Genomic DNA, 25,582 nt, shown 5'->3' with positions numbered 1-25,582 from the left:
CACTCTTATGAGTCCATTCCATCACGAATGCGCGTCGATCGCGCAGTGAAGTCTCTGAAACATCAACAACAACAACTCCTGAGAAGAGGTTTTCCCCTTTTTTGGCAACAAAACAGTTGTGTTAAAATGTTAAAACACCAAACTGAAATCAGCGACAGCTTCTTTTGAGTCTCGTCCCAAACGGTGTTAGACCAGAGGACGCCAAAAGGCGTAGACCAATCAGTCTCAAAGACAATGCATATATTATCAGAGTATGTTTTTTGTTCGCATTCTGATCAAAAGTATTGTGGTTATTGCAGACATGATTCCTTGTAAAAGGTTTCAGTTTGGTGTTTTAACATCTTAACACAACTGTTTAATTGCCAGAAAAAGGGTAAAACCTATTCTCATATTTTGGTACTGGCAAAGGGGGTCCAATGATGATGAAACAACAACACCGTTCAGAGTCTGTTGCAGAATTGGCTCAGACTCAGGGATAAATCCAAAACTCCGAGGTGGCAGCGTGTTCCAGCGTCTTTAGGCCGAAGGCCCCCAAAACTGCGCTGGCCGCATCTCGCGAGGTGCGAGGGTTACACACGGCGGGGACCGCAGTCAGAGTCGACTGATGGGGGGGGGGGGGGTCTGTTGAAGCTGGGACGCACTGATCGGCGAGATAGGACGGAGCACATTGAAGGATACTCTTGAAGACGAGCAGGCATAATTTATACGCAATCCTGTATTCAATAGGAAGCCAGTGCAGCTCATTAACACTATCGTCCGTGTCGCCAAAAAATCAGTGCCTCTTTGTGGGAAGTCAGAGGTGGCCATGCCATTTAAAATTCGAGGTCATTAAATGACGATTACAGATGCCGCCGTGGTGTAGCGGGTCACTTCACTGGATTTGCAATGCAAAGTTCGCCGGTTCAACATCCTGGCACGGCAGTTGGAACAATGGGCCAGGGTTATCTATTTATCTTCTGCCCTGCCACTTCTTGACCACCTGAGTTAGCCGATCGGTAGGTCGCGTGCAATGGTGGTGCGGTAAAGTGTGGATACTCCCACTTCTTCCAAGAAGTCTGGTCAGCGTGTTAGTCATGGATTTTTTTAAACCATACTTCACCACGCTGGTCAGATAGGGGCCACAGTGGTGAGATGTTCACGACCTCACCTGGTATACAGGAGGTTGTTGGTTCGAACCCGACGCTGACGCCTGCTGTATATATGGAGTTTGCATGTCTCTCCCCGTGGTGGTGTGGATTTTTTTCCGGGTCCTCCGGTTTTTCCCTCCGCATTCAGAATCAACGCGCGTTTGGCTGCTATACATTTCCACGTGCTCAGCCACTTCGTTGAGCTATCATTTGTGGCCAGGTCGCTTCTAAAAAGAGCTGTATAGCTCAGTGGGCCTTACCTGGTAAGACTAAAAAAAAAGTTTCTAGTTCAGTTTAGATATCAATCCCCACTGATGTTAGCCATGACCGGGAATAGAATTGAGGTTGCCAGGTTCATAGAGCGCTGTACGCTGATTGCTTTTAATTTCGCAAATCGTCCTTAGTCCAGTACCCTCGTGAAAATGATCATTTCTTGGATGTCTAAAAGGGCGTCGGGGATATCTGCCACACTTTGGTCCTTTTTCCTCGTGGAATTGAGATGAAAACAACGTAAACAGAAAAGTATTTTTTTTAAAGAACCAGGCTCGTTAAAATCACGTAGAAATAACTACGGACGCGCTAATCGCAACCGCTTTAACAGTTAGCCTGTCAAGTGGAAAGCAGCAGTGAAAATAAATATCTGAAAACCATTACTTAGCCTCTCCAATCAGCCACCATTCTGCGGAAATTGCTGCCGCACGGCCGCGAATCTGGCCCAAGCAACGGGCAGATGAGAGGGAATGACTCCTAATTGCCCCCCAGCCCCCATTCACATCGCAAACAGCTCCGCGGAAAACACCGGACACCTCGTCGCGCCGCTGTTGTTCACGGCGTAACTCGCGAATTTTCACCGAACAGCAAACACTGCCAGGACGCGCACACGTGCCGCCTGGGCCATCAGTTCCATGTGCTGCGTGAAGCAACGACGCTCTTCTCTGAAACAATCGAGCGAAACTGCCCGGCGTACCGTTTCTCTGCTCGGATCGAGCATTTAACTCACCGCTAGGCCTCGGCAAGGTAAGGTAAAAGTGTAAAAACAACGAGCCTACCTTTACCCTACCTTTTACCTTACCACAATACAATCACTCTACCCTACCTTTTACCCTTTAGCAGGTAAGGTAAAAGGTAAAAAGCAACGAGCCTCCCTTTTACCCCTACCCTTTACCCTTACCCCTTGGCATGTCGACACCTTTACCCTTTACCTTTACCCTTTTACCCGGTTAAAAGGGTACAATTACCTTACCTTGCCGAGGCCTACTCACCGCTATTGATGGCTCCGAGTCAGAGGTAGAAATTCCTCATACCTATGGCGGGCACCGGTCTATCCACAGAACGACTACCGCAGGTGGGGGGGGGGGGGGGGGGTGACGACAAGGCCCAGCGGTGGTGCGGTGCGTTCGCCGCTCGTGGTTGCAGCGGTTCACGGTTCGGAATACCTGCGGCCGCCCTGGTTATTACTGCGGCGGTACAGTGTGCGAACAGTGGCAGCAGAACAAAAAATAACGACGCGCCGTCCGATTCACTCGCAGCGGACGTTACAGTTCCCGCTGCGTTGTCCACGAGTGTCGGCCGCCGCTGTGCACCGGTGGCATGGTCCAACATTTGCCAAATGTGAAGAAATACACCGCGAATTACTGCGCTTGGCATCGTACACCGCGAGCATCGCCCCCAAAGGAGATTGGCGAGACTCGGTGAGGATTTCCTGGGTAAACAAGCGAATGCTACTGCTGATGACCTCCCACAAAGCGATACTTAATTTATCGATCCCTGATTGATGATGGGCTGAGTTGACTCCCCCGACAGGGATTTGAACGTAGAACCTCCAGATTGCGAGCTGGGTGCCGTGACCACATAAACACGTGGCCAGCAGATTATGTAAATAAAAACAGTTTGTCGATGTATACGTCTGAAAAAGATTCAACGCATTCGTCAATAGCACTGCGGCCACAAAAGGAAAACAAGTATATAATAGGCGACGTTTCGGGCAATGACCCTTCTCCACAGCGTATAAATAGGTCATTTGTACGAGGAGCAAACGTAGACATCGCTTCGATGCATTAGCTCAGTGTTCTTCATTCATTTTCAGAGGTGGGGGTGGTGGGGGGGGGGGGTGTGCACTTCCACCGATGAGACTCCATCAGCGTGATGAGGACCGCCACGCCATTTGCGACCGCTGTTGGGTTTGACAGCAGCACGACAACGATGACGACGACGATGACGACGACGATGACGACGACGATGATGGGGTTCATCTTCTTGGTTCTTTCGGTAAAGTCACGTAGAATGGAAATAATAAAATAATAAAAATAAAACATTATATAATATTACTATATTATTTTATTACATATTTTATTATTATATTACTTTATTATGTTTTATTTATTTCATTTTATTATTTCCCTTCTACGTGACTTTACCGAAAGAACCAAGAAGATGAATCCCTGCAGTCACGAAAGCTTTAAATCGAGATGATGGTGTTGGTGTCTTTCACTCTGTGCGCATTGTCGGGGAGGGCCGCACGTCAGCGGAGACTGCGCCGAAGGCCAACACCAGGTGGGCCACACCGCCAGTAGTCCCCTGCATTACCTGGCTTCGGCACTGAAACGTCGGCGTGAGATTTGGTTGCCAGGGACGGGCAACATCGGCGCCAAGCAGTTTCTGAACCGGGTGCCGGGCGAGCCCCCCACACGTCCCGCGTCCCCTTCAGCAAACCGCACAGAGACCAGCGTGGTGAAGTATGGTCAAACAACCCCCTCACTCCTCACCACAACAACCCACACGGTGTGGGGGGAGAGGGGGGGGGGAGGCTTTCTCTCGGCAGCGGATGCACACGAGGGACTGAACATTACACAAAGTCAGGTAATATATATTTGTATATTAAACTGGTACGAGTGCAAGAGGCCGCGATTATTCCACAAGGTGGCGCTGCTCGCTCACTGAAAGTCGACAGCGCGTCTCAGCAGATCCTCGTCACGCTCGCGGGGTCTCGACGATGCCCCTCCACCACCGCTCGAAGTTGCGCAAAGTCCTGTTGAACCTTCGGCTACGCGACTTCAGCCACGACGATGAGGCTGGGAAGGCCGAATGGAGTTGACAAGAAGCCGCAGACGAACACCGGGACCCGACGCGGAAGATCCCCGGCTCGACTGTCCGCGAAGCTGCTGGGGCCACCACCCCTGGCACCGCAGCTGTTTAGAGACTTGAAGCGCAATCGGGATATTAAAAACTGTCGGGGCAGCGTGCGACAGCTGCGGTCGCGAACACGAACAGAGCCGTGGGACGACTCAACGCCTCGATTCACAAACACGGAGGAGGCATCACGGCAGCAGCGGCAGCAGCGATGCACTCCGCTCCCTGTGACGCGATCATCCGTCTCAATGTGCACAATTATAGTTGTTGTTGATCTACATCAACATCAGCAGCCACGCGACGATGGAGGGGAACGTTGCTTAGACAACACCGAGAGACAGAAACGGAGGGGGGGGGGGTCGATAAACACACAAACAAAACAGAAACACCACGAGGACTGCGAAGGAGACCACGCGGGGCTTGAACAGAGAACGCGAGGCTTGGAACGGGCGCCCGCCGATGGTCGAGGCTGGTGATGGAGCGGCAGTCGAAGGAGGGGAGGCGCACGAGGGAAGGAACAGAGTCGCGGGACTCTGGCCGCGGATTGCGGTGTCGCAGGAAGTTTGAAGGCGACAGTTTGGGGGGGCCTTGAGCCTGCAGTGGATAAATCGTGGCCGATGATGATAACCCTCGCGCTAGACCCATAGACCTGCGCTCAGACCCACCATGGTAGCACGCGGTTTAGCAGTGGAGCCGCAGTTGTAACTCGAACTCAAACTTGCCAGAAACAGGAGAGACTCAAACTGCAGCCGAAGGCGGAGCACACGACCCATAGACTTCAGTTTCTGGGTCCGTGCAGTCTTACTGCAGAAGATCCCACTGTAAATGAAAATGAGGTAACTTAAAAAAAAACTAAATTATTTCGCCGCTGAGTGTTTCTGCGGTTGTGCAGTGCAGCTCTGGGATGCTTTTAGTGGCGGTGTTCGGCACGATGTCCGACGTTTCGCTCTCCACGTTCTCGGCAGCTTCTTGTGGAACCGAACCGGAGAAACTTTGCGAATTCAAACTCCTGAAGAAGCTCCCAGCAGGTGGAGCGAAACGTTGGACATCGCGACGGAAAAACACGCGGCACGGCTTCGAGAACAAGTCGGACAATAAAATCATTCTGCTCGGTGGAGAGTTCAATTTTTACAAACAGTGCGTAGTATGCATGTAACAGAGCATCTGCTAATCGATTAAAATCGATTTGATGCTCACGATACATGCGCAACAGTCCGTCTCAGAATCGTTTACGCTCTCTGCGCAATTACAAACAAACTGTGTGCTAGGTACGTGTGGCGTGAGAGAACAAATGTACGTGTGTGTTGAACTTCTTTCGCACCGTACGAAGCCAACCGTGGTAATCGGAGGTGTGGGGGAAGGACAACAAACTAAACACGAAAAGCAGTTTCTGAAGAAAGAATGACAAGACACATGCCAGCGAGACGGAGACGAAAAGCCAGAATTTGATTCCTGGATCGCACCTCGAGCCTGAATTGTCGCATCCTTGACGAGGACAGGAGACAGACGAGCCTCCAGTCGGCTATTGTCTGCAGTTAGCTACAAAAATGCACCATCTGCTGGAAAGTGGACTCTAATTATGTTACGTTAAAAGTCGCGCCCTGGTCAAACAGGCTGTGGATGGTGCTCGTAGCTCGTGACGCGGTGATGAAAATTCCACATCGCCATGCGAAAGGCCGGTATCTTTCGAGGGCAACCACTTTGAATTCCCACAAATGAGTCATTTTTGTAACAACCGCCGCGGTGATGATGGGCAGAGTGCATTCCTGGTGGGGGTTCTGATTTGACAACCTCCCTAAAGTACAGAAATAGTAAAAAAAAGTATTCCCATCAGATGAACCTCGTTCCTTAAGTGGGTAAAGATAAAGGCGCAGCCCTGCAACTGCCGACTCACGCCACTGCTTGGCCGAAAGGTCTCAACTATACCCCGCCGATCGACTAATTGCAATGTACCCATTGACTCATTGATACTGCTGGGTAGACAGACGCGGTGGGGGGGGCGGGGAGGGGCGGGGGGATGGGGGGCTAGAAGTGGGGGGGTGGGTGGGGGTGCAGGAGCGTGATTTGTGCCAATTGCCACACCGGGAGATGGACTCGAACCGGCAGCAACCCTCTGGATCGCAAGTCCTGGGGCGGTGCTGCTGGCCGATGTGCATCGCCACCGCGGGCAGCGTTTCGCACCCCCTCGCCTCTCCGTGAGTGACGCGTCCTTAAATTACTGCTCCGCAAACAGTCGCCACCGTTGGTCAGAGGTCCCTGCTTTAATTACGAGAGAAAGAGGCCACTCGCCACCGCGCCGCGAAGATAATTACGTCCCGACGTGGTCACCCAAACAGCTGGACTGCATCCTCCGCAATCAGGCAGAGGTTAATGGCTTATTTACTCTCGGACGAAGCAACGGAACGAGGCGGGCTAGGGGGAGGGCGGTACAAATATACAACACCAGCAGAATACCTGATGAGTCTCTTCAAAGTGACACAAGGCGAGTAAAGAGTTGTTTTTGCTCTGAGGCGGCTGACTTTTAGACTATGTAGCCCTGACTCCTCGGTTTGCTGGGCACATCCAGGTTGTGACTCAGTGCCGCTTTGAAGGGGCACCCACCGTTGCTACATTTGGGAGCGTTTTTTGTGTAGAATGCAAAAAAAGTAAAAAGGAACGTGTGAAGCTGCGGGCCAGAGCGAAGCTCTGCGAATCGTTGCCGTTGCATCGCTGAGGAGGGAAATTCAGTGTTTTCAGAAAAAGCCATGAAATTATGGGCAATGAAAAATTCATTTCGATTGGAAACAATGTAACATTCCCTAAAATCTAAAACTAAAAAACATTTATTTTTATTTTACCAGGTAAGGCCCACTGAGCTGTAGAGCTCTTTTTCAGAAGCGACCTGGCCACAGATGATAGCTCAACGAAGTTGCTACATCACGTGGAAATGTATAGCACCAAAATACACTTAATATTGTACTGTACATACTTCTTAAGGGACTTGGCAGATCATGCAAATGAAGCATCCTCCTGCGAATAGGCTTGACATTCAGTTAAACTGGGAGACGTTAAATCTACAATCCACCCTCCTCTCAGCGTGATTGTGTGGCAGTGCTCATTCCCATCAGCTGCTCCGAACTAGTGGTCAAAGTTCCACATTCGCATGGCCCGTACTAGATATGTATGTTGAACTTCTTTTGCACCATACGTAGCCAACTACGCTAATCGGAGGTACGGGTAAGGACAATAAACTAACCACAAAAATCAGTTCTAAAGAAATTAGTTTTCAGTCAAGATTTAAGCGTGCATCGCTCATAATATCGAAATGAAGAACGTTCCAGACGGCCGCAGAAGCACATCTGAAAGCGCGCGATACAGTGCCCGTCTTTGTTCGATGGCGAGCCAAAAGTTCGATGGCAAGCCAACTGCCACTGAACTCCCCGCAAAGTGAAACTCGTTTAATTGACTCAAGAATGACTATTAATTTAATCGAGCCGATACTGAGGATTATAACTCGCAACCTTCCAACGAAACGCGTCTCGTTCTGCTTCTTCCCTCCCACTGTTTCGAATTTTGAATTTCCCTCCTGTAGTCTTTCTTCTCAAGTTAATTAGGACCTTGCTCAACTCAATAAACGTGTTCACTCTCATCCATTACACCTTCAATGGCGCTGTTTGTTGCAGGCCATTTGGCATTTTAGACTTTTGAAAAGGTGTGTTTCATTTTTTTATTTATTCATTTTTGAATTTGTGTCCACCTCTGCCGAAGGCATGTCACTCCGAACGACTCGGAGGAGAAGAAGAAAAAGCAAAAAAACAGTGGCACGTGCATGCAAAAATAAATTAAAGGTGGTGGAACAGCAGGCTCCGCTAATTAAAAATCCTGTCTTATCTATCACAGATGACCGGACGGGCATGATCAGCGGTAATGGGGTGAGATGAGGGATGGCACAATCTGCAATGGGGCGAACGGTTCATCCGCACACCCCTGCTCCGGCTCAGCGAGCCGTCGTCCCTCCAGCCATTCATTTCCAAAGCAATGACGTGTGAAGAAACATCTGGTGGCTCCGACTCATGTACCGTTGCGCTGTGCTGGATGATTGTGACTTGCGAGCGAGCGAGCGTGTGTGCGTCTGCGACAATGTGAATGTGGGGAGCGGTGGCGCAGCGGTTAGCGCACTGGGCTACTAAACCGACGACCCGGGCTTTTTCCAGCAGTTTAGGGACAAGGGTCTGTGTATCGATGTGACTGTACGTGCATCTTTGCCTTTGTTATTGATGATCGTGCCAGAGCAGGAATCATCATTTCATCGATTTTAAGATGAAATTGCAGTGATTTATCCGATAAAGATCTGGTTTGCAATCCGAGCGATAGAATCGAGACGGGTTATGAGTTCATATTCTGGATGGGGGTGGAAAACGATCCATCACCCCCTCCAGGGTCAATACTAAAAGGTACCGATCTGGAGAAATCCATCTGCTACGATATTTCAGATAGACTGGCCTCTGCCATGGGAATGTGGAATATCCCACCGTTTGATCAGGGCTGCCATACCAGTAGAAGCGTTGTCCTCCCACAGCCCCCTCCCCCAATTCAATTGAGCAAAGGGTGATGCTCTGAACATAATCTTTTTTTTTATTTTCATACGCAAAGTGGTGGGGTTGGGTTCACACCGACGGCCCTATTACTTTCGCACCGAGTGCACACACGAGAACACATTCCCGTGGCAATGTCCTGGCTTGGAGGGCGACGCCGCGCGCGCCGGCACCAGTCACCACCTTTAACCCGCGGCTCGCGCTGCGCTCTGACTCACTTAATCCCGCGGGCAGATGTGGCCGCTCGAATGGCAACGCTCGTAAGCGGCCCAGGCTCACACATCAATGCCGCCCCTCTCGTCTCCTATCTTGATGAATGCTCGGCTTGCTCTTGAAGCCACCTGTTAATATGACTCACAGTGTCACGTGATGCACGCACATGTAAAGGTAAAGATCCCCCAGCACCGCCAACTCCCTCTACCCCTATAGCTTACACAGAGTGTTGGGGCAAGTGCTGTTAGCGAGCAAGTCTGGAACGGCGCACGAGACGGTGATGTGGCCAGCACCACACCCAAGCCACCTTTGTCTCCCCCGTGCTGGGGTTTACAACACCGCACTGCGTACTCATTTGGGGCTGAGCAGAATTTAGGGAAGGCCCGGCACCGATTCAGATATTCACCACAGACGGTGGCCACAAGCGGGGATCGAACTCAATCGGCCAGGTTCGTAGTGCGGCTACCGATTCTCCTCGAAGGTAGGCTCACACAAACACGCACGCACGAACGCCACAATATAAATTAAAACGTGAGAACGAGCCGTTTATAATCTAATTATTGTCCATTTTGTACAAAGTCGCGTTATTTATTTCTCGGGGAAATTTAATTTCGAGTGAATGTGGGCGTCAGTCGAAATCTGTCGTCCTCGCGCAGCTGCGTGCATCATGCATTTCGCTTTTAACAGATCGTGTAAACAAGGAGGGGGCGGCTGGGACATATCAATGGGTGGAACAAAAAGACACAAACCATTTAAACGAATCCATGAATTGTTCTGGGACGCATCCTTGTCTGCTTTCACGAATTTTAAACGAACAGTACTTGTTTACCGAAATTTAAAAAAAAAAGTACAAATACATAATCACACCGCAAATACAAAATAAACCTTAGAGAAAAAATAGATTGCCGTTTCAATAACTCACGTCCTTAAATGAGCAGAAAACCCATCACAGTGGAAACATTAGAGCGGGGCAAGGATGATGAATAGTTTCAACAAGAAACAACAGCCTCGCAACAACGTTCACCTCGTGTACAACAACAACAACAACGACACAAAGAACGCTCCGTGCCTTGAGCATTATACCGACAGCGCAAGTGGCTGAAGAAATACACTGCGGTCTTCTTGTCTTAAGCCACCAGCAAAATACATCGAGCAAAATGTGACGACACCGAAAGGCAGCAGAGTGAAACAGATCCACGTTAAGTTTAACACGTAGTGGCAGGCTTTCACCACCAATATCATCCATAGTACGTTGTTTTGGGTAAGATCGCGTGAATATATAAATGTGTCGTTAAAGCCGCCACCACCCGACACAGCCAACGAGTAAGGGTTGTCACGTAAACAGAACGTGGCCAATTCGTTACTAGTGTCAGTATTTACACCACTACACTAGAACAGCACACCGGTGTGTTGGAGAGCAAAGCCACAACATTTACAATCAGCAGAGGTGGGACAAAGTCATTGTTATGCAAGTCCAAGTCGAGTCGCAAGTCATCAAATTCATGACTCGAGTCTGACTCGAGTCCAAGTCACATGACTCGAGTCCACATCTCATAGGTGGGACAAAGTCATTGTTATGCAAGTCCAAGTCGAGTCGCAAGTCATCAAATTCATGACTCGAGTCTGACTCGAGTCCAAGTCACATGACTCGAGTCCACATCTCATAGGTGGGACAAAGTCATTGTTATGCAAGTCCAAGTCGAGTCGCAAGTCATCAAATTCATGACTCGAGTCTGACTCGAGTCCAAGTCACATGACTCGAGTCCACATCTCATAGGAGGGACAAAGTCATTGTTATGCAAGTCAAAGTCGAGTCGCAAGTCATCAAATTCATGACTCGAGTCTGACTCGAGTCCAAGTCACATGACTCGAGTCCACATCTCATAGGTGGGACAAAGTCATTGTTATGCAAGTCCAAGTCGAGTCGCAAGTCATCAAATTCATGACTCGAGTCTGACTCGAGTCCAAGTCACATGACTCGAGTCCACATCTCATAGGTGGGACAAAGTCATTGTTATGCAAGTCCAAGTCGAGTCGCAAGTCATCAAATTCATGACTCGAGTCTGACTCGAGTCCAAGTCACATGACTCGAGTCCACATCTCATAGGTGGGACAAAGTCATTGTTATGCAAGTCCAAGTCGAGTCGCAAGTCATCAAATTCATGACTCGAGTCTGACTCGAGTCCAAGTCACATGACTCGAGTCCACATCTCATAGGTGGGACAAAGTCATTGTTATGCAAGTCCAAGTCGAGTCGCAAGTCATCAAATTCATGACTCGAGTCTGACTCGAGTCCAAGTCACATGACTCGAGTCCACATCTCATAGGTGGGACAAAGTCATTGTTATGCAAGTCCAAGTCGAGTCGCAAGTCATCAAATTCATGACTCGAGTCTGACTCGAGTCCAAGTCACATGACTCGAGTCCACATCTCATAGGTGGGACAAAGTCATTGTTATGCAAGTCCAAGTCGAGTCGCAAGTCATCAAATTCATGACTCGAGTCTGACTCGAGTCCAAGTCACATGACTCGAGTCCACATCTCATAGGTGGGACAAAGTCATTGTTATGCAAGTCCAAGTCGAGTCGCAAGTCATCAAATTCATGACTCGAGTCTGACTCGAGTCCAAGTCACATGACTCGAGTCCACATCTCATAGGTGGGACAAAGTCATTGTTATGCAAGTCCAAGTCGAGTCGCAAGTCATCAAATTCATGACTCGAGTCTGACTCGAGTCCAAGTCACATGACTCGAGTCCACATCTCATAGGTGAGACAAAGTCATTGTTATGCAAGTCCAAGTCGAGTCGCAAGTCATCAAATTCATGACTCGAGTCTGACTCGAGTCCAAGTCACATGACTCGAGTCCACATCAGTCATAGGTGGGACAAAGTCATTGTTATGCAAGTCCAAGTCGAGTCGCAAGTCATCAAATTCATGACTCGAGTCTGACTCGAGTCCAAGTCACATGACTCGAGTCCACATCTCATAGGTGGGACAAAGTCATTGTTATGCAAGTCCAAGTCGAGTCGCAAGTCATCAAATTCATGACTCGAGTCTGACTCGAGTCCAAGTCACATGACTCGAGTCCACATCTCATAGGTGGGACAAAGTCATTGTTATGCAAGTCCAAGTCGAGTCGCAAGTCATCAAATTCATGACTCGAGTCTGACTCGAGTCCAAGTCACATGACTCGAGTCCACATCTCATAGGTGGGACAAAGTCATTGTTATGCAAGTCCAAGTCGAGTCGCAAGTCATCAAATTCATGACTCGAGTCTGACTCGAGTCCAAGTCACATGACTCGAGTCCACATCTCATAGGTGGGACAAAGTCATTGTTATGCAAGTCCAAGTCGAGTCGCAAGTCATCAAATTCATGACTCGAGTCTGACTCGAGTCCAAGTCACATGACTCGAGTCCACATCTCATAGGTGGGACAAAGTCATTGTTATGCAAGTCCAAGTCGAGTCGCAAGTCATCAAATTCATGACTCGAGTCTGACTCGAGTCCAAGTCACATGACTCGAGTCCACATCTCATAGGTGGGACAAAGTCATTGTTATGCAAGTCCAAGTCGAGTCGCAAGTCATCAAATTCATGACTCGAGTCTGACTCGAGTCCAAGTCACATGACTCGAGTCCACATCAGTCATAGGTGGGACAAAGTCATTGTTATGCAAGTCCAAGTCGAGTCGCAAGTCATCAAATTCATGACTCGAGTCTGACTCGAGTCCAAGTCACATGACTCGAGTCCACATCTCATAGGTGGGACAAAGTCATTGTTATGCAAGTCCAAGTCGAGTCGCAAGTCATCAAATTCATGACTCGAGTCTGACTCGAGTCCAAGTCACATGACTCGAGTCCACATCTCATAGGTGGGACAAAGTCATTGTTATGCAAGTCCAAGTCGAGTCGCAAGTCATCAAATTCATGACTCGAGTCTGACTCGAGTCCAAGTCACATGACTCGAGTCCACATCTCATAGGTGGGACAAAGTCATTGTTATGCAAGTCCAAGTCGAGTCGCAAGTCATCAAATTCATGACTCGAGTCTGACTCGAGTCCAAGTCACATGACTCGAGTCCACATCAGTCATAGGTGGGACAAAGTCATTGTTATGCAAGTCCAAGTCGAGTCACAAGTCATCAAATTCATGACTCGAGTCTGACTCGAGTCCAAGTCACATGACTCGAGTCCACATCTCATAGGTGGGACAAAGTCATTGTTATGCAAGTCCAAGTCGAGTCGCAAGTCATCAAATTCATGACTCGAGTCTGACTCGAGTCCAAGTCACATGACTCGAGTCCACATCTCATAGGTGGGACAAAGTCATTGTTATGCAAGTCCAAGTCGAGTCGCAAGTCATCAAATTCATGACTCGAGTCTGACTCGAGTCCAAGTCACATGACTCGAGTCCACATCTCATAGGTGGGACAAAGTCATTGTTATGCAAGTCCAAGTCGAGTCGCAAGTCATCAAATTCATGACTCGAGTCTGACTCGAGTCCAAGTCACATGACTCGAGTCCACATCTCATAGTTGGGACAAAGTCATTGTTATGCAAGTCCAAGTCGAGTCGCAAGTCATCAAATTCATGACTCGAGTCTGACTCGAGTCCAAGTCACATGACTCGAGTCCACATCTCATAGGTGGGACAAAGTCATTGTTATGCAAGTCCAAGTCGAGTCGCAAGTCATCAAATTCATGACTCGAGTCTGACTCGAGTCCAAGTCACATGACTCGAGTCCACATCAGTCATAGGTGGGACAAAGTCATTGTTATGCAAGTCCAAGTCGAGTCGCAAGTCATCAAATTCATGACTCGAGTCTGACTCGAGTCCAAGTCACATGACTCGAGTCCACATCTCATAGGTGGGACAAAGTCATTGTTATGCAAGTCCAAGTCGAGTCGCAAGTCATCAAATTCATGACTCGAGTCTGACTCGAGTCCAAGTCACATGACTCGAGTCCACATCTCATAGGTGGGACAAAGTCATTGTTATGCAAGTCCAAGTCGAGTCGCAAGTCATCAAATTCATGACTCGAGTCTGACTCGAGTCCAAGTCACATGACTCGAGTCCACATCTCATAGGTGGGACAAAGTCATTGTTATGCAAGTCCAAGTCGAGTCGCAAGTCATCAAATTCATGACTCGAGTCTGACTCGAGTCCAAGTCACATGACTCGAGTCCACATCTCATAGGTGGGACAAAGTCATTGTTATGCAAGTCCAAGTCGAGTCGCAAGTCATCAAATTCATGACTCGAGTCTGACTCGAGTCCAAGTCACATGACTCGAGTCAACATCTCATAGGTGGGACAAAGTCATTGTTATGCAAGTCCAAGTCGAGTCGCAAGTCATCAAATTCATGACTCGAGTCTGACTCGAGTCCAAGTCACATGACTCGAGTCCACATCTCATAGGTGGGACAAAGTCATTGTTATGCAAGTCCAAGTCGAGTCGCAAGTCATCAAATTCATGACTCGAGTCTGACTCGAGTCCAAGTCACATGACTCGAGTCCACATCAGTCATAGGTGGGACAAAGTCATTGTTATGCAAGTCCAAGTCGAGTCGCAAGTCATCAAATTCATGACTCGAGTCTGACTCGAGTCCAAGTCACATGACTCGAGTCCACATCTCATAGGTGGGACAAAGTCATTGTTATGCAAGTCCAAGTCGAGTCGCAAGTCATCAAATTCATGACTCGAGTCTGACTCGAGTCCAAGTCACATGACTCGAGTCCACATCTCATAGGTGGGACAAAGTCATTGTTATGCAAGTCCAAGTCGAGTCGCAAGTCATCAAATTCATGACTCGAGTCTGACTCGAGTCCAAGTCACATGACTCGAGTCCACATCTCATAGGTGGGACAAAGTCATTGTTATGCAAGTCCAAGTCGAGTCGCAAGTCATCAAATTCATGACTCGAGTCTGACTCGAGTCCAAGTCACATGACTCGAGTCCACATCAGTCATAGGTGGGACAAAGTCATTGTTATGCAAGTCCAAGTCGAGTCGCAAGTCATCAAATTCATGACTCGAGTCTGACTCGAGTCCAAGTCACATGACTCGAGTCCACATCTCATAGGTGGGACAAAGTCATTGTTATGCAAGTCCAAGTCGAGTCGCAAGTCATCAAATTCATGACTCGAGTCTGACTCGAGTCCAAGTCACATGACTCGAGTCCACATCTCATAGGTGGGACAAAGTCATTGTTATGCAAGTCCAAGTCGAGTCGCAAGTCATCAAATTCATGACTCGAGTCTGACTCGAGTCCAAGTCACATGACTCGAGTCCACATCTCATAGGTGGGACAAAGTCATTGTTATGCAAGTCCAAGTCGAGTCGCAAGTCATCAAATTCATGACTCGAGTCTGACTCGAGTCCAAGTCACATGACTCGAGTCCACATCTCATAGGTGGGACAAAGTCATTGTTATGCAAGTCCAAGTCGAGTCGCAAGTCATCAAATTCATGACTCGAGTCTGACTCGAGTCCAAGTCACATGACTCGAGTCCACATCTCATAGGTGGGACAAAGTCATTGTTATGCAAGTCCAAGTCGAGTCGCAAGTCATCAAATTCATGACTCGAGTCTGACTCGAGTCCAAGTCACATGACTCGAGTCCACACCTCTGACAATCAGAGTCCGACGTTTCGCCAGTAATTACGAGCTTCATCAGGCGACAGCCAGATTGGTGACTGTCGCAAACTATGTTCGTGTTGTAATAGGTTTCTTACCCTTTCAACTGGTACAAAACTGACACCTCTATACAAGGGATCATGTTTGCAATAACCACAACACAAGCAGTCAAAATGCAAACAAAAATAAAACAACTCTGATAATGATATGCACTGTCCTTGAAGTTGATTGGTCCACACCTGAGACAGCTTTTCTTAGAGCCTAGTCTCCACTGGTGTTGGACCAGATGACGCCAAAAGGCGTACAACTCAAAAACAGCGCACTATCAGAGTATTGAGAGCTCGGGGTAAGCATTTACGCTATGAGACCTCCTTTACCAGTGGCAAAATAAAGTAATAGGTGTTTAACCCTTTCAACTGGTACAAAACTGACACCTTTATACAAGGGATCATGTTCGTGTTGTCGACCGGTTTCGACATCGGCAGCGCTCATCGGTATCCGGTGCATGTGCGAGTTCTCACTGCTGCCGAGATCCTCACGTACAGAAAGACACCACGTGTACACCTCGTCAAACCCATTAGAGCTTGCCTGACGGCAACGATCATTCACCTCGCCTATGAATGACGATGAAGCCGATCGCAACAGAAACATTTGTACGTTCACGCCGCTTGCAAACCGACGCCAAAGCCGCGACGCTCCATTAAGTCGCGGAGAAATTTAAATGATCGCAGCGACTACAGAGCCAGAACGACGGCAGGACGTTGTTCGCGCATTGGAGGGGTGGCGGGGGGGGGGCCTTTGACTTGCGGCCAAAAACAGGCGAATCCCGTCACCCCCCCCTCCTCCCCTTGCCTCTGACGCAGAGGACAAATGTGACCCGCACTCAGAGCCACGATAAAAAAGTGAGCACAAAAACAAAGCCCGAAGGTTAACAGAAGCGACGGGGAAGTGTGTATCGCAACGAGACGGTACCGTTTGAACAATAACAACAACGACAACAGTTCGCGTTTCTTCCGTGAATGTATCCCGATCGTGCGATGGGCGTCTCGTCACGAGAGAAAGAACGGCTCGCGCAAGTGGATATCACGGAGCTAATACGACTATTACATTTTTTTTTTATTTCACGAGACTGGAAAAATCTCGCGAATGGGGCTCCTCCTTTGCCAAGGCGACGGTGCTCCGAGCCAGAGGACTGTCCTTGCTCCTTGCTCTTAGCTCTTTTGGAGCTGGTTGGCCCCCTCCTACGAGGACTCCTCCTCTCACCTCCTCTCTAAACTAAAAATAAATTAAACAAAAGAATTCGATTGCAACACAAGCAACCGTCATCAGGTAAGAATGAATGAGAAAACAAAGCTCGTAAAACGAAAGAACCAAAGAGTAATTCCTGCAGTCACGAAAGCTTCAAATGAAGTTTAAACCGAAAACTAAACTATTTTTTTTATTTGACCAGGTAAGACCCACTGAGCTATATCGCTCTCTTTCAGACGCGACCTGGCTATCACACATCCGAGCTCAACGAAGAAGTGGCTTATCATCACGTGGACATTTATAGCAGCCAAACACTCTAAACATGTGATGTTGATTCTAAACGTGGAGAGAAAAACCGGGAGAATCAGGAGAAAAACTCACGTGAATACACACACGCTGATAGAGAGAGAGAGAGAGACACACACGAACTCCAAATTTACAAGAGACAGGGTCTGGATCGAACCCACGGACGACCTCTTGTGTACCAGGCGAGGTAGTTAACATCTCGCCACCGTGGCATCCCTGCCTGCTCCACGTCTCCTGGTTCACAAAGGTGGAACCTTTGGGACCCTCCGAGAACTCCCATTCAAATTGGGAGGGGGAAGGGGTGGGGGGGGGGAGCACCCCCCACGTATGTAACAATTAAATAATTAGTTGAAATGCTTCTGGGAGTCTGTCACAGAGATGGAGTTCAACTGTGTCTGTGTCTGAGCTGCAGCGTGTCAGTGACCACCACACGAATAATGAAAACCACTTTGTGGGAAGTTTACTGCAGCCGCCTTTGGCTCTGTCATCCGGAATGTGCCCCATCTTATTACATCTCAGAGGCTAAGCGGGTGTCAGCCTGGTTAGCATTTTTGGATTGGAGGCATGATATAATATTAGGTGTAGGCTTGTGTGTGAAGTGGCCAGAATATGATGGCAGGTGACCAATGGATTGTTGAATCTATCTGTGCGAACAAAACAATCCCCATGACTCCACAGCGTGCAGAAGCGTTCATCTTGCAGCGGATTGAGAAAAGGGCTATAAATGATTCTTTTAGTTATTCCAGTTTCCTCCCACATACCAAAACACTCATCCGTAGCACTGCACAAACATCCCTAAACCAGGACCACCGTCTTAAGACTCACTGAAGATATACTGGGTAAATCAAGAACATGATTCTTATTAAATGTTAGTTTTCCTATGGAGAAACTCGCAATATGGCATTATCAGTGGATTTAATATCCTCTTTAAAATATCCATGTCCTTATGTGACTATCTATCTGCCTGGCTCAATTCTCCCTAGCTGACTATCTAAAATAATAAACCATTTTATTTGTGTTTTACCAGGTAAGGCCCAGAAGCGATCTGGCACAAATGATAGCTCAACTAAAGTGGCTTATCACTTGGAATTTGATCGCAGCCAAATACTCTAAACGCGTGTTTCTAATTGTGGGGGACCCGGAGAAAAATCCACATGACCACGAGGAGAAAGACACGCAAACCCCAAATATGCAGCAGGCGTCAGGGTCGGGATCGTAGCCCACGACTTCCTGCGTGCCAGGCGAGGGAGTGAATATCTCGCCACCGTTGCATCAAACGGTGCCGCCTGTGTGTGCAACACGAATAATGAACAGCACTCTCAATGTCTCATTCACTTCCACGCCGCCCCTCCCCGCCCGAACCCTCCCTCCCCCTCTCCATCCCTCCTCCTCTCCATCCCTCCTCCTCTTCCTCTCCATCCCTCCTCCTCTTCATCATCCATCTCTCACCCTTTGACTCGTCTCTATCAAAACCATTTCGCGAACCGCATTAAAACCAGCCCCGGAGTCGCGATTAGAAAGACGGCATAACACGAGAGTTAGACATGGGTGGGAGACAGAGAGATGAAAGGAACGGCGGGGGGGGGGGTATTAGGAAAACGCAGCACAAATGTGCTGCGTGTGGAGGATGGAGCGAGAGTGTAAAAAGCGATGCGAAAAAAAAGAGCACTTCCATTAACAGCCGGGCCATTACTCTTCACTGTGTCAGAGCGTGCGAATGGGTAGGGGATGGGGTTTCTGGATGGAGAGGCAGAGAGAGGGGGTATGGTAGAGGTGGGTATGGGAGAGGGGGTATGGGAGAGGGGGGGTATAGGAGTGGAGTTAGGGGCAGTGTTGCCACATCCGATGGCTCAAAGCCATACAGACCAATGGGCAAAAACCTCCAGATTTTCCCAAAAATAAATCTGAAGATTTCTCAACGAAGACTGAACGATGCTTGACAAGGCCACAAAGCCTTGCCGAATTTGTGTACGTTAAAAACTCTAAGCATGCATTTTAATAACAGATACATTTCTATAACACTGTTAGTTATACAGCTGTAGAGGACATCATCAGTGTCTGTCAATCGACACTGTGTTTATATCGATGGGCATGTCCAAACGTACATCTGTGTGTGTTGGTACGTATGTACATGCATGCGAGTCTCTGTGTTAGTGTAATAGGTAAAGGCGCAGCCCTGCAATTGCTTGCTCACGCCACTGCTGGTGGAATGGGCTCTAGAGAGCTCCTCTATACGGTACATTGGCCTACTCTTCCACACAGGCGATGCGTCTTGGAACCCACACTTTACCCCACCACATTCGAATGATACATGGACACGGGAGGGGGGGGAGGGTGATTCAAGAAACTTGCACCATTATTCTGCCACGCTGGGAGAACGAATTTCACCTACTAAGATCGCCGTACTTTTTAACCCAATTACCGTTCCGATGACGTACGCGTACGTGGGACGTTAAAAGCATGTGTACAGTATAACACACAACAGCACAGTGGCAAAATTGACACCACGAATGCTGCCACTGGATTTGCGGTTGGCTGCGGTGAGAACCGTGGACATGTTTGGCCGCAGAGTCAAAGGAAAACCCTACGGGGTTTGGCATCAATGCGTAAGGGCAAGAGTGGAGTGGGTGGCTGAAAGGAGGAGAGAGAGAAGAGGTAGCGAGGAGAGCGATGGCGGTAGAAGCGTGGGTGGGGGGGGAGGTGGGGGTGAGGTATGGAGCGGTGGCGCAGCGGTTAGCACTCTGCGCAACGAACCTGGCAACCTGAGTTCGATTCCCCGATTACGGCCACCAACACCAGTGACGATTATCTGAACGGGTCCTGGGGCCACCCCTAGGTCGATTCAGTCTCAAATGAGGACCTGGTATGGTGCGTAAACATCACCACGTGGAAGACGAGAGGCGGCCCGGCGTGGTGCTGGCCACCCACCCCATTGTGTGCCGTGCCGGCCTCCGTAGGTGCTACTCGCTCACAGCACTTGCCCCACCAGTGTGTTAAGCCTATTCGGGTGGATCTTTGTCTTTGGAAGAGAACGCTTCACGAATTTGCGTGTCATCCTTGCGCAGGGGCCATGCTAATCTTCTCTGTATCGTTCCAATTTTAGTATATGTACTGCCGGAGCAAGTCTTTGGAAGAGAGGGAGGCACGCAACGTCGCTCCCCTTTATGGAGTACGCCATGGACAATTAAATTTCGACTCCCTGGTGCGGTGCGTAAACATCACCAAGAGGGAGACAAAGGCGGCCTAGGTGTGGTGCTGGCAACCCATCCCGTCGTGTGCCGAGCCGGCCTTCATAGATGCCCCTCGCTAACAGTACTTGTTAAGGCTATACGCGGGGGGGTGGGGGTGGAATCTTTGTCTTTGGTAGGGAGGAGGGTGGCACGCAACGTGGTTGCCCGTAATGGGGTACGCCAGGACGATTACATTCCCACTCTCAAGGTCAATGTTTCGCGCGCGAGAATTACGACGCAGCGGCGGCAGCGCCGAGATGGCGATGCACACCGCCACCCCCGCTGTCTTCCAGCAGAGAGAGAGAGAGAAGGGGAGATGGGGGGGGAGAGAAAAGCAAAACACATTTTCTTTTGTTGCAGACGTCATTGCCTTAACCTTGCGCGCGAGGCATAATTCAGAATCTTTATTTTTAGAACGGAGGAATCCGATGAGCTATGACGCTCTTTAATTTTTTTTTGGCACAGATGCCCCGTGGACATTTCACACGCACACCGCCGCGTAGACTACGGCGGTGGTGCGCGGAATATGTTTTTTGGGGGTAGGGGAGTGGAGCCCCCCCCCCCGCCCCCCTCACTGCTGTTTATTGTTTGTGTGTATATGTGGTTGTTGTGGTTGACGGTCTCGCTTCCGAAGACAGATACCGGCCACTGCCATGGGAATGTGGAATTTACGAGAGCGGCGTGTCGATGGAGCATGGCCACGACCCAGGGAGATGGTTTGATTACGCAACTGATACGAGCCACCGTCGTTAAAATTGCGCTGATGCACGCAAGCCCATCGTTACCACTTGGGGAGATAACGCTTGTTGTGTTCGACGTTGCGGGAAGTCACCAGCGGCTGTCCCGTTCATTAGCCAATTTGCCCTTGTCACAACAAACAAAAGAAACCGACTCGTGACTAAATATATCATGTTCTTGGCGTGTGAATGTGGAATTTACAAAAAGTGGCTCCTGCACCACCAATGGATGTGAGTCACGAGCAGGGGACATATGAAGCACGGGGAGGCACGTAGATGCAATTCTTGGTACGTAAAAAACAAACAACGGGAGTGAACTATTGGTCAACACAAATATTTGTACGCGTTTTTAGACGGTGAAGTTTCAAAACAACAACTGTGTCAGTGTTTTATTGTGTTGATGTAAAAATATGTGCGTTGTTTTCCCACCCATTGTTGCGTTATCTTTTAAAAAAAATATTATTATTTTCCCTCCGTCTGCTTATGATTTTCTGTTATTTCTCAGATCTCTTTCGCTCAATCCTTGGTCAATGCATTGCCGGATGCAGATTTTACGCCTACACCGTCGTGTCTGTCGTGGGGGTTGTTTAACCGTGTCCTTCGCCACGTTTGTTTCGTGTGGATTGGTAAACGGGAGGGGATCCGGGGGCCCATTCACATATCACTCGCCACTGACGACAGCCGTTGCCAGAAAAAAACATACTCAGGTCGCGTCTTCGATGGTGCAGTTCTCTGCCCGCTGCGGCAACGCAACTCTCGACATCTCCCTCGGCTGGCTCAAGAAGGATATCTCAAACGTCCAAGGGTCTCGCCGATTGGTGATGATTCGTGTCACGAGTTTTTAATGGACATTTTAAACTCTCCGGCAGCTGGCGTGCGAATGCGGCCATCCAGGACAGACCGTACGACGAACAACGACGCAATGGCCCGATCCACAAATAAGGAGACATCACAAGTGGCGATAAACACTCCGCTGCTCCTGATGTGGTTATCTGTGCTCGACCACCTGAACGTGAAATTGTCGTTGTTGCGCTGCATCTTGAGCAGCCGTACGGCAGAAGACGTTCAGAGTCACCAGTTGGGGGCCCTGAGTCACCATCCGTGAAACTTCCACATTCCCATGATGGGGCCCAGTCTGTCCAACTAAAGGTCACCGTTGACTTCCGCACAAATTGGTGGGTCATTTTATCTGCCACGGATGATGATGATGATGATGGGCCGAGTCGACCAATGACCAAGACGCGAACACACGGGCTGACCTTCCGACTGTGAAGCTCAGCGCTTTGACCAAAAGAGCCACTCAACCAAATCTGTCTCATCATCAGCAGCCCTAGCAGCAGCAGGTACATCAGCTCAGATAAATCCACTGCTGGATGAAGGCCGACTCCGCCTATCGCCTGCACACGAGCAGATTCCACAGCTCCATCTGTGCACGGTAGATGGCCTCCAGGATCTGTCTGTATATATATATAAAATTATGAACGTGTTTTCAATTCCGTGCCAGGTCGTGTCCTAGACGAGAGCGCCTTCTCGGCGTTCCCTGCAGCAGCGAGAGGGTGCAAAGATCTGTCCGTCGCCAGCAATAAAACTCACCGGGAGCCGCAAACGAGATTAGAGAGCGAACGAGCGCGCGACGAAGAGGATGGGGGCACCGGCCGCAGTGCGGCAGTGAGTGCAGCCCTGCACCAGAGGAGACGACGGTGAGAGTCTTTGGGCAATGCAAGGGAAGGATGGGAAGCGTGATTGGGCGCAATTTTTTATATATACTGTATATGTTTTAGCCGTTGTTTATTTATTTAGTTATTTACCGCCGTTCGAGACGATTTTGTGCATCGCTATCACGCTGGTGTTGAGACGGCTCGGTTTGACGTGACAGCACTCACGGAGGATTTTCTCAGCCTTCACAAATCAATCGCGACCGAGGACAGAGATGAAAAAGCGTAAACAACACAGACAGGCATGATCCAGAAACTCTGAACTCGCTATGTTCATATTTTTTTTAAAATCTGTACTTTGAGATAAAACTAAAAGATGTGTCTCCCTCTTCACGTGAGTACGAACGTGGCTCGCGTCTCGAAACAAGACCTCGAGCCGGAATTGGTCCATTCCACGTTCCCGTGGCAGTGACGGAGGACCGGTCATTAGCGCACTGCGCTAGGAATGCGACGACCTACAGTAATTCTTGAATGATCGCGTTGTCTAACGGGGATGGTGGGGAGCGGCGTGGAGCGGTGGCGCAGCGATTTACACACCGCACTATGAACTCGGCCACATGAGTTGACGTCAGTGGCGAGTGATATCTGTCTCGGTCCAGGGCCTCTCAAATCTACTGACCAGCATGGTGAAGTATGGTCAATCAATCCCTCATGCACAATATACAATGGGGAGGCCTACATCCAGAAGCGGGTTGACAAAGGATATGTATATAAATATAGTTCATTGTTATGACAGTGACGAGGCAGCCTTGAATACAACTGCTGTTGATGTTCAAATAGGACACAGCAATGTGTATTTAAAAAAAAAAACACACGTGGCCATCGTGCATAGGCGACAAGACCATCAGCAGTTCCTGAAGAAGTGCATTGTGGTCCTTGTAGTCTGAGGTCACCACCAAAATAGAATTGAGCAAACGTGCGTTTGAAACGCTGTTGCTTTTCCAGGCTGCACTATAACCCTGCTACGATGGGGGGGGGGGGGGGTGTGTTCTCGTCATCTACAGATTTGATCGCTGTCGAATTCCCATTAAATGGTACCTATTTTATCGGCCCTAGATAGTATGATGATGCTGATAGGCTGCCAACCCCCTGAATGGCATTTAAACTTGCGATCTTCTGATAGCAAGTAGTACGCTTACACCACGTGGCCTGTAACCCAGCATTGCCGAGGCGAGGATTGGTGGATCACCGCACGAATCTTGTGAAAGTCCCTTCCAGTGGGCGTCGAGGAGCAGCCGTGCCGTGGCTCGCCAGGAGCAAAGCAGTGCGGCAAAAATGTGGAGCTCCAACTGCTCGGTCGACATGGGGTAGAGTGTTTCCATGGGTGGAGTTTGGGGGAGGGGGCACGAGGGGGGCAAGGTCCCCTCAAAGTGGACACCTTCATTCATTTATTGTCAGTAGTTAATAAATCAATATATTATTTGCACCCCGTGATCCCCCCCCCCCCCCCAAAATAGACAAGTCACACTCCACATATTTTTGATCCGGATGCTCCAGTTTCCTCCGAATTTATTGTGGGCGCCACGATGTCGAGATATGAACTACCTCGCCTGGTGTACAGGAGATCGTGGGTTCAATCCATATCTCGATGCCTGCTGTATATTTGGAGTTTGCGTGTCTCTCTCCCCGTGGTCGCGTGGATTTTTCTCCGGGTCCTCCGGTTTTCCCCTCCACATTTAGAATCAACGTGTGTTTAGAGTATGTGTCTGCTTTCAATTTCCACGTGGTTGACCTATCATTTATGGCCAGGTCGCTTCTGAAAAAGAGCTACTATATAGCTCAGTGGGCCTTACCTGATAAAATAAAACATTTGTTTGTAATAGTTGAGTTTCTAAAGACTCCTTAATTGGTGGATAGCACCTTAATATATAGAGGGGACTGCAGAGCTCGGACAATTGTTGGCGCCGGCTCACTGCGTAGCTGCCCTCCTGCCCGCGTGTGGCTACTCGCTGTGGCTGCCGAGCCGTCCTCTCTCTATGGGAGTGAGTGAATACCGTGATGAAGGCTCGTCACAAGTTAACGTTATTCTTATGATTATTATTCAATTCACCGCACCATGCAACCCGTTTTTGCATGCATGTTGGTCGATACAGACCTTTACTGCAGCCTTGCACCCCATTGCTTTTCAATCGTAAAAAAAAGTATAATGTTAGTAAATACATAGGTTCGATCAAAACAAAGAAGTTCTACTTACGTGCCTAATTTGTGTTTTCGATGATTTACCTTAAAAACAAAGTCTGGCCGTGTCTCGCTACCCTCAGAAAGGGCATCTCGCATCCCCAGGGGGTGCAGCGTGCACCCCAGGTTAAGATCCACCGCATTATACGATAAAGTATTTCACAGACTCATAGGTACATGTACAGCCTCTTGTTCATCCACTGCTGGGTAAGGACCTTCCGACAGCGTGCGAAACGTGGTGGGGGTTAGTGCGTGTCCATTGGTCATTGACTCGCAACTATCAGAATGCAAAGACACAATCTTACGTAGTGGAAACCAAGTTTGTTTTAACGGAGGAGAAATGTTAATCCAATGTAACGTTGGCAGACAATATTTATTTTTGTAGCGTGTCTTGAGATATGGCTTCATAATGGATGCTTTATATACATATATAAATAATAAATCCGGCCCAAGGTTGCTAGTTCAAATCTCGGTCATCCTTTTGGGGTCGATA

The 25,582-nt window shown here is 49.0% G+C and overlaps 1 protein-coding gene and 1 non-coding gene across 5 annotated transcripts in view; both read right to left on the bottom strand.

The window, feature by feature from the left end:
• Window positions 1-25,582, bottom strand: part of AGBL4 (AGBL carboxypeptidase 4) — a 423,930-nt gene that overhangs the window by 50,133 nt on the left and 348,215 nt on the right. The window lies entirely within an intron of this gene.
• On the bottom strand, window positions 20,250-20,352 carry LOC144941269 (U6 spliceosomal RNA). Its single transcript, XR_013639247.1, has one exon. It is a non-coding gene; the product is annotated as a U6 spliceosomal RNA (small nuclear RNA).

This window comes from Lampetra fluviatilis, chromosome 24 (assembly GCF_964198595.1).
Source record: "Lampetra fluviatilis chromosome 24, kcLamFluv1.1, whole genome shotgun sequence".
NCBI classification, from domain to species: domain Eukaryota; kingdom Metazoa; phylum Chordata; class Hyperoartia; order Petromyzontiformes; family Petromyzontidae; genus Lampetra; species Lampetra fluviatilis.
The sequence above is the reverse complement of the archived record's forward strand: the minus strand, read 5'-3'. Positions and strand labels throughout refer to the sequence as shown.